Here is a 10,368-nt window from a genome sequence, read left to right as displayed (position 1 = left end):
TATATTGGTTCAAATTCGGGTTGGGTGCTGTAGCAGTACTGTAGCAGATCGGTTACTGTAGCAGTACTGTAGCACGTGTTTCTGTTCTGTTAGGCGAACTTGTAACGTCCATAATTCTCTACTCCGATGTCCTATCAACGAGCGGTTTATTGCGTTGGAAACTAAACTCGACGAAATTCATTTTAGGCTTTTGAAACACCTTAAAACACTTGATATGCTAAGAGATATTCTGCCCTCAAGTTGGACCAAAATTTTGACACGAAACTTTACCCATCCTTTCTCCAAGTCATACTACTCCATTTCTTTCGCTCATTTCCTTATAAAACCTTCCGGTATACCTTATATACATCCTTTAATCCTTAAATATACTTAATAATGCTTACTCCTTATATTCCAAAGTGGTTTTAGTTAACCATAATTTAACGTACTTATGTTTCAAATTTGATTAGTGCTTCTTCGAAGATACAGGGTGTAACAACATAGGGCTCATAGAGTCCTTTATTTGTTCTTGAATAATCGATGGAAGTGGGACTTACCAGAGTCAGACTATCTTTGGCATCTGGTAGTGATATGGTGGGGTTTAGATTCTGGCAAGTGAGAAAGGATGATTCAGATTTCAGGTATGGTAATTTTTTTTTGGCAAGATCTAAAGAGGAATGGTTTTCTTTTGAGGTGCGAGGAGGTTCTGGATGGACAGGCATTTAAAGGGCTCAAATCGGAATAGGAAGCGGAAGAGTCTTAATTACACGACATTTTAGATAGTTCTAGACATACTAACCACTGAAGAGACTACTGACCTGAGTCATGGACACTAGGTCCCTTGATAATTTTGAAGACGAGGCAAGAGCTCTGAGATATGCAATGTCACTTATGCTTGCGCTGTCCTGACCCTGCGACGTGTGTGTACCTATAACGATACAAAAGTGAGTTTGATGCTTCTGAAAAACACCTTTTAACCTTGTACCTTTCCTCTCAACATAGCTAAGCCTGAAGAAGTTTGAGGAAGGGACACACGTTGAGCTCAATCAGACCCATCTCTTATACATTGCTCCCTGCTTAGTGCCTTGGTGAAGATGTCTGCTACCTGGCCCGCTATCTTGCCGAATCAGGTTTCGGCAAGTAGAGTGATAGAGGGAGCAAGTTCCTCTATGCCTTTTGGAGATTCTGCTGCTTCTTCTATTATTGCAGGGACCAGGTTACTCTGTGCCACATTTTCAGTTTATGCGAGGATGTCGTACCAATTTTTCCCACGGTCAAGAATGTGACCTTTCTTGCCATTTCCACAAGGCACAGTCCCTCCTTGGTAGGCCTTGAGTGAGAGAAAATCATCCACTCTTTCAGTTATATGCCTTGAGCAGTCACAATCCAAGTAAGCATTATTAAAGTAATTTTTGGCTGCCTCCTCTCATTTCAGCCTTCTTCCTTTTCCGGAAACTGGGTCGGTCAACTCTTGGCTTCTTCTCAATCTTTTGACCAGTTCTAGATCCACCCCTGCAACTTTTAATAAGAACATAAGGTACATCAAAAATGATTTTCCACAGCTTATACCCTTAGCCAAGAAAAGTTATTCCTTCTCCCCTTCTACCATCCATGATAGTCATTGTTGGATCTTGGTGGTCTTATGATAGATTCTCCTTTCTCTAGGCTTGGTGAACTAGCCATGATGAAGATCTTCTCTAGGTGTTAACCTTTTAGAAAAAACCCGCTCTAATACCAATTGTTGCAGGCTATGTGCTCACCAAACAATATATGAGAGACCTGGTAGTGTACCAGTTCTCTTATGCAATGCAGTACGAGAATCAACACAAGATTTTTACGTGAAAAACTCCTTGCTCAAGGGATTAAAAATCACGACCTACCCCTGTAGGATTTCAACTCCACTAATTGAGCAACTCAGGTTACAACTCTATCATCAGCTAGGAATTAACTCCCTTAATCCCTCACCCTTACAATAACGCTTATGCAACCCTCGCCCTCGACTACCCCTAGCCAAGCACCCTAATACACCTAGACTTACCCCAGCCCAGTGTACCACTCAAAGGCACCCTTTGAGAATCCACCACAGTGACTAACTTTAGCCACACACTAATACAACTAAGCTAACTCTAGCCTAGTGTACCACTCAAGAGCTTGTGGATGCAACCTTGAGTATTTTGGACACCTACAAATAGCTTCTTTTCACGGAAGAGTAGGTTTACAGTTTAAGCACTAAAGAACAAAGGCTCAACAACCTAAGGACCTAAAACATCTTCAGTTCTGGATATGGTCCTTCGGGTTGCTGTGGCTCTGTTCTTAAGGAACACCTTGAAAGGTAGAGACTTAAACTTTGGATGGAGCAATTTTCGAATTGTGCAAGAATGAGTCTTCTCTTGGAAGATGTATTTATCTGCACGAAGAGAGAGAGAAAGAGTAGAGATGACCACTCATGCAATCTGGACCATTAATCAAGCCGCCTTGATGAGGTACTGCTGTACAACTGCATTGTACTTTTCAGCCGCTCACTCTACAGCTGTGGATTTGGACTTTTAGCTTTAGTGACCAGAACCTTTATCTGGAGGAACCTGGTTCCTCATCTTCTCTTCGAACATGTTGTAAGTACTGGATACACTGTCAGTATCTCTACAGCTGCATTGTTGGCTGAGCAGGCAGGAGACCTGATCCCATCCGGTCCTTCTGAATAAACATATCTGGTCTTTCATATATGAGCAATTCATGCAAGGCATCTGTTCCTTCAAGGAGCATGTTAGACAAGCAACATATGAGATATCATAAGATTAACTAAGTTCAGAAAGATGAACCTAATTGTATTTGGTTCCTTAGGATTTGTCATGTCATCGAAACATATCATTCCTTATCAATTTTCCCCTTTTTGATGCTGACAAAGAAACATCCTTTGTATTCCCCCTAAGGACCAGATCCCTTACCCAGATACCTCATTTGTTCCCCCTGAGACTCAGACCTCGAGATACATAGTAGTATTCTGGTTCTTTGAGTAAGGTTTGTCAAATCATCAAAACATGTCATGACATATAAAATACATTCATCCTTTCCATCATCACAAAGAAACCTACAAAAGATAATAAGAAGTTAACTCTCAGATTATGTAGGATCAAGAATTATAAAAAGAGCCCTTAAATAAGAAAGAAAGAAAAGAGTCAAAGCCAAGAACCTTAATTTCGAGATACTCTAACTATGGAAAACTTTTTATCAAGCAAAGAGCATATGAGTGCACATATGATGATTCAATCAGCATAATATCAGACAGGTAAAATTGCTTGACACTATTAAGATCAAATGGAAGTCTTGTTTGTACTTCATATCCTTCTTCAACAAAGAACTAGGAAAAAATCACCAAAATTCAAGACTAAGACAACAGAAAATAAATTCCATCCGCTAAAGTGCATAACAATGAAGTCGTAAAGAAATACTTACCCCGTAATTAAAGAAGTTAAAGAGGAGGTGCACAAGAGCAGGATGAGACTCGAAAAGCTTGGCAAAATCAAGATCCCTTGCAATCACATTGTCATCCCCCGACAAGGTTTATGACGGGCACCTGACCCTAACAGCTGGGTACCACCTGACATGACATAATATAACCTTAAAATAACTATTCTAATCGTAATTATCATCATATGCATATAAGCGCACCTGCATAAAGAAAGGCCCAACACAAAGTTAACATAACATCTTTGTGAATGACGGTATACATAAGCTGGCCGACAAGGCTGTCCAAAAGCATACTTCGACTATCCAAGACTGACCAGATCAACAGACAACGTATACACATGCTACAATGTCTATGAGCCTCTAGGAGTATACGTACAAACATAAGCGTCGGGACAGGGCCCTGACATACCCATAACATAAGGACAAGTATCATAGTAGCATAGATATAACAAAAATAGCAAACCCGGAGTAGTGGTGCTTGCTGACCCTTGCTGAAGCTGTAGCCCTACTATAGTGGTCCTCCTGTAACTCTGTTCGGACTTGCAACATGAAATGCAGCGTCCCGTAAGATGGAACGTCAGTACGGAAGAGAGTACTGAGTAGGTAAGGTAGGAAATAACAAAGATAAACATGATATAAGCAGAGAAGTAATGGTAGCATGAATCAACGGGAAACATACAATATGCAATGCATGAGTTTTGAAAAATCATATGAAGTGTATATATATATATATATATATATATATATATATATATATATATATATATATATATATATATATATATATAATTCCATCATAAAGTACCTGACCTTTTCAGGACTCGGTGTGAAACGTACCCGGCCACTACGGGACTCGGTGTGATAACGTACCCGGCCCTTTCGGGACTCAGTGTGAAATACCCAACTGATGAATGGTTGCACATCTACGTGCCGTACCCGGCTGACTACAGCTCGGCTCGGTGTAGTAAAATAGATAAATACATACATACATACATATATATACATACATGCATACATATATATATATACATACATACATACATACATACATATATATACACACACACACACACACACACACACATATATATATATATATATATATGTGTGTGTGTGTGTGTGTGTGTGTGTGTGTGTATATATATATGTATGTATATATATATATATTGTCATGACCCAACCGGGAGGGTCACACGGCACCTGCTATAACCCACCCGGCACCTCTTAACATACTTCCACATTACATCTAGGTAAGCCACATAGCTAAATCATACTTTTCATTCATCATCATACTAATCCCATTGGGTGACAATTCATTTATATCATCAATAGCAACTATGCCCATATAAATGTACATAAGCCGATGAGGCTAACAAAATAATAATCGAAATATAGGACGACAAGGCCAAACACATCTAACCATATACACATGTCTACGAGCCTCTAAGAAGAATACGTCATATCATATACGCGGGACAGGACCCCGTCGTGCCCATAAATATGTACACAAAAGAATCTATACCAAAAGCTGCAGCTCCGAATGAAATGGTGCCCCGCTAGGTAGACCCTAAATAATGAAGCTATGGATCAAGTCTCCGTCTCTCGCCACCGCGAGCATGACGCCAATCCACAAATAAAAGGTCGTCAGTATGAAGAATGTACTGAGTATGTAAAGCATGATCAACATCAATATGAAAGCATAATAGACAACATATGAAATAGCATAGGATGGAAGATAACAAAGATCATCGTCATAGCACTTACTTTCTTTTCATAGAGACATTCTATTTCTATTGCGTATCCGTGTACATACATCCATATCCGTATCTGTATACGTATCCATACTCATTTACCTTTCGTATCCTTTTCGCAATAGTATTCATTTTTTTCATTGCATATACATAGCCTTTACATAGCATTTACATATACTTAGCATATTCGTACTCATATTGATGTCATATACATAGCATTGATATAGCATACCCGACCTCGATGGTTCGGTGTCTCACATACTCGGCCCTACCAAGGCTTAGTGTCATACATACCTGGCCCTACCAAGGCTCAAGGTTATCCGTACCCAACTAAAGGTATATATATATATATATATATATATATATATATATATATATATATATATATATATATATATATATATATATATATATATAAACTCATAAGCATCTTTAGCATCATTTCTATCACCGTTCATGACATCTATCCCCTAGAGGATTACTCATCATATAAGGAAGGTGGTACAATCATAACATATCGAGGATCATGAGCTTAGTAGCTTTTAGAGATAGAATCATCTACTGGATATCATAGACTCGTAGAAGAATAGATAGTTGGCCAAAGAACCATGCCTTATGAAAGAAGGGTTAGCCTTATATACCTTTCCGTTCAACTATTCTATCACTTGCACGTTCTTCTTCAATGCTTCACGTTTACCCTTCATTAGAGTACATACTAACATTAGGAAATCGATAGCTTAGCATACTTGACTAAAGCTAGAGAAAATTGGACAACATCTCCTTTATTTATATGACTTTCTCTATCTCATATATCAACTTCCAAACATCAGTAATAACCTTCACAACATCATAACCATAGGCCTTTATTCACCTACATTATCCTTACTTCTAAATTTACTTCCAATCACCCATATTCATGGTCATATCACACGATTACATTCATTCATATACAATTTCTATTCCATGTTCTCAATATCATTTATAACATGATTATAATCATAATGTATCAAGAATCATAACTCAATCCAAACATTTACTTAAAAGTGACACTATTCCCACATTCAGGACCCATTTCCTATTTCCTTATATAATCCAAGTGTTTCAACTTTCAAATACCTTAAACAACATGGAAATACCATAAAACTTACCTTAGATGGTGTAGGAATGAACCTTGGGTGCAAACACTTCACTTGAGCAAAAACCCTAGTTTCACCTTCACTTGGATTTCTTGTTTTGGATAAACTTTAATAGGTTTCTTACACTTGATTCACTCAATTTGATGTAGTTGGCCACTAATATCTCTTGAACTTTTATGGGAGAAGTGTTCTAGAGAGTTCTAGAGAGAGGGAGTGAAAATGGAAATTAAATAATGAACTTGGTCCCCTTTTTAATAACTCAAAAATCTGATCTGTCGGGAAATTATGCAGACACTTATATGGTCCGTATAAGTGACCGTGAAATAGACCTTTCAACGTCTCTTCTCTGTGACCATTATACGGTCCATTATACGGTCCGTATAAGTGACCGTATAATCCCACCAGTGGTGGACCTTCACTGTGATGGTCCTGCGGTCCATTATACGGCCCGTATAACTTTATATGGCCCGTATAATGGGTCGTATAATCCATCAGTCCACTGATCTTATTCTCGACACGTCGTTTGATCTCCAATCCTTATGGAACCTTCTTAACACTTGTTTATCACCTCATTAACAATTTAAGGGACGTTATAACTCTTCCCCAAATCATTATTAAGCCATCATTAACTCGTTATCCATAAATCTCTTCCGATACTTATCGTGTGCCTTGCCTTCTCTTGGCAAACTTTCTCCCCTTACTTCGAATACCTTTGAAATCTTAATTAGGGTCATCGAAGGTCATTCCTTACTTATCGAATACCATATACTTCGTGTCCTACGTTAGTCTATTCGCTGTGTATCAACGAAAAATTTTCTGAGGTGTAACATTCTTCCCCCCTTAAGAACATTCGTCCTCGAATGTTAAGTTCTCGGGATTCTATAAAAATTTCACTGAAGTTTCCCCTATAATATGGCACTACCATCCCGTCACAATGTGACCCGTTGCCTCACAAGGCCACAACATAATAGCAATAGAATTTGGCCACACACGACCGAAATGCTTAAAAAGAAAAACATACATACCTTATGATCTTGATGTCTTATCTTGGCCCTCTTCCGCGGGCTGAAATAAATGCGAGTACCTGGATTTCGTAATTTCTTCCGCTTCCCATGCCATTTCCTCTCAGTTATTGTTTCTCCATAAAACTTTAACTAAGGCCACTTTTTTGTTTCTAAGCCTCCGCACTTGCCTATCTAATATGGCAATGGGTACCTCTTCATAGGTCAACTTTCCTGTCACTTGAACATCATTTATTGGCACGATCCTAGTAGGATCTCCAACACATTTACGAAGCATCAAAACATGAAAAACTGGGTGAACTGACTCCAAATCAGGAGGTAGATCTAATTCGTAAGCCACTTTGCCTACTTTGCGCACAATCTCATAAGGCCCAATATACCGGGGACTAAGCTTCCCCTTTTTTCCAAATCTCATAACGCCCTTCATTGGTGACACTTTCAAGAATACCCAATCTTTAACTTGGAATTCTAAGTCCCTTCGACGATTATCTGCTTAGGACTTTTGACGACTTTGGGCTGTTAACAACCGACCTTGTATGAGCTTCACTTTCTCTATGGCTTGTTGGACCAAGTCTGGCCCTATCAATTTAGTCTCTCCTACTTCAAACCAAACAATTGGGGATCTACACTCTTGCCTATATAAAGCCTCATACGGTGACGTTTGGATGCTAGAATGATAACTTGTCATGACTCAACCCCGTAGGCCGTGACTAGTGCCCGAGCTGGGCACCCAAACACATTCACAAATTCGAATGACAAACAGATAGCTTATGCGTATACAAATATCAGACGCTGTCTCAAATTATCTCAAACTACCTCAAACACATCTCAAACACAAACATATATATATCAGAAGCCGGCAAGGCTATCAAATGGCGCAACGGCCCAAAACATATACAAATGCAAGCTGACGAGGCTACCACGGCGAATTGGATCGCCCAGAACATATAACATACAAACACACCTGCACAGAATGGGCATAACCCACATACATGTCCACGTACCTCAAATAGACAAAACGTAATCATATAGTACGGGACAGGGCCCCGCCGTACCCCTGAACAAAGACATACATATGCAATGAACGAATGTATACCAAAATGTGAGCTCCGGAATAAAGGGAGCGCTCCAAACAGCAGAAAAGGGTGTCCTAAACTGGCGGATAATCTGAATCGTACGTCCGTACTGCGGCATGAAACGCATGCCCCCCGAAGAGCGGGTCCGGTCACGAAAATATGTACTGAGTATGCAAAGCAGAAGATATAGTAAACAAATCTGAGTCATAATCGAAACAAAGGTACAGAAAGTAAATGTGTATCCAAATACCAAAATGTTTATTTTCAAAATACAAATCATGCATAGGGCTCAGAAAATATGGTCGCCCGCCCGTCGATGGCGCCATAACACAACATAACACCAGAAGGTTTCAAATCTCCGTATCCCCACACATCATAACACAAAGATAACGCCATACACAAGATAACACCAAATATAAGTTTAACCCGGCCCTCTAGCGAGGGTCTCGCGAACCATAACACAAGATAACACCGGAGTATAACAAAGTGCGCACGACAACAACCGGCCCGAGACTCCGGCGAAAGATACAACGAATGCACGCGAGCAGTGAGTAACCATATGCATAAAATCATTATCATAGACTCAAATGATAAGTAAAATGATCATACTTGGAAATCGGAATAATAACCAAATCAAATTCTTTCAAAAGTCATCAGGATTACAAAAAGGAGAGTCGCGGGACCCACGGACGGGTGTTGACCCGAGCCGGGCCCGCCTATGGAAACCATACTCATCATACGCGCCTATGGAAAACATACTCATCATACGCCATACAATCTCCTACGAACATATCGAGGCAATCCGAGCCTTTCTGTGAAAGTTACGGCTGTTCTCATAGTTACCAATTCTTTAAAAACGTAACTTTTATGCAACATTTGAAAATCAAATATTCCAAAGACATAAGGGCCAATATTTCATCATATCAAACATGCGAATTCCAAGAAACTAATAAGAGTCATAAACATGCTCGATTGCGAGAATAGAATTTCCTCGAGGCTCCAAGGTCATAGCCTTTTTGTAACTAAGGCATGCCAAAAGAAGGAAGGGTTGAGCTTTACATACCTCGATCGCTCTCGAAGCTACTCCAACTCAAGCTAATGCCAACCTACGCCTCGGACTCCCCAAGGTATACACAACGTCAACGGATATCAAATATTAGCTATAGCCATTTAGGCATTTAATTCTAAATTAGCACTTAATTCTACAGAAATTTGGGCAACATTTCCCCTGTAAATAGGCCAACCCCGAGAATTTAACTCGGCTAAATCAACAACAACAACACCAACAACCAAACTAGTAACATTAATAATCAATCCGAAAGGCAATATAACATATGTTATATCTCGCATTTGTACGTCGGAATATTTTAAGTTTGTTGCGACAAGTTAAAGACAAGGTTTTTTTTTTTTTTGATTTTGTTTTAAGACATAAGTTGCTTATGAATTTTGTTGGATATATTAAGGAATTTGGGGTTAAAAGTGAATTATGAAAGGTTGGACATTTCATGAAAATTTGGGACCAAAAGTGAAAATTTGGAAATTTAAGTTTCATGAAAAATTGATCATGTGGCCATGCACATGACTTGTGGGCCATGGCCACATGGAAGCTAATATATGCATAATAAAAGATGACTCAAGGATCATTTTTCATCATCTTCACCCTTAGGAAAATTCTAGAGATTTGGAGAAAAGAAAAGAAAAAAAAAAAAAAGACATGGAGTACGTGCATGGTCATGTGCACATTTTTATAGAGATAAATATATATGGATGACCAAGTTCATCATTTGTGTCTAGGAGATTTCATGAAATATGAAGACAAAAGAAGGAGAGGAGAAAGAAGGGCCATACGGCCAAGAGCAAAAAAAAAACAAGATTTGACAAGAAAAAAATTGTTTCTTCATGCAAACTTACTAATCGAGGTGCTCATTAACGGGGA

The sequence above is a fragment of the Lycium ferocissimum genome, unplaced genomic scaffold (assembly GCF_029784015.1).
Source record: "Lycium ferocissimum isolate CSIRO_LF1 unplaced genomic scaffold, AGI_CSIRO_Lferr_CH_V1 ctg9425, whole genome shotgun sequence".
In the NCBI taxonomy this organism is placed as follows: Eukaryota; Viridiplantae; Streptophyta; class Magnoliopsida; order Solanales; family Solanaceae; genus Lycium; species Lycium ferocissimum.
The sequence above is the reverse complement of the archived record's forward strand: the minus strand, read 5'-3'. Positions refer to the sequence as shown.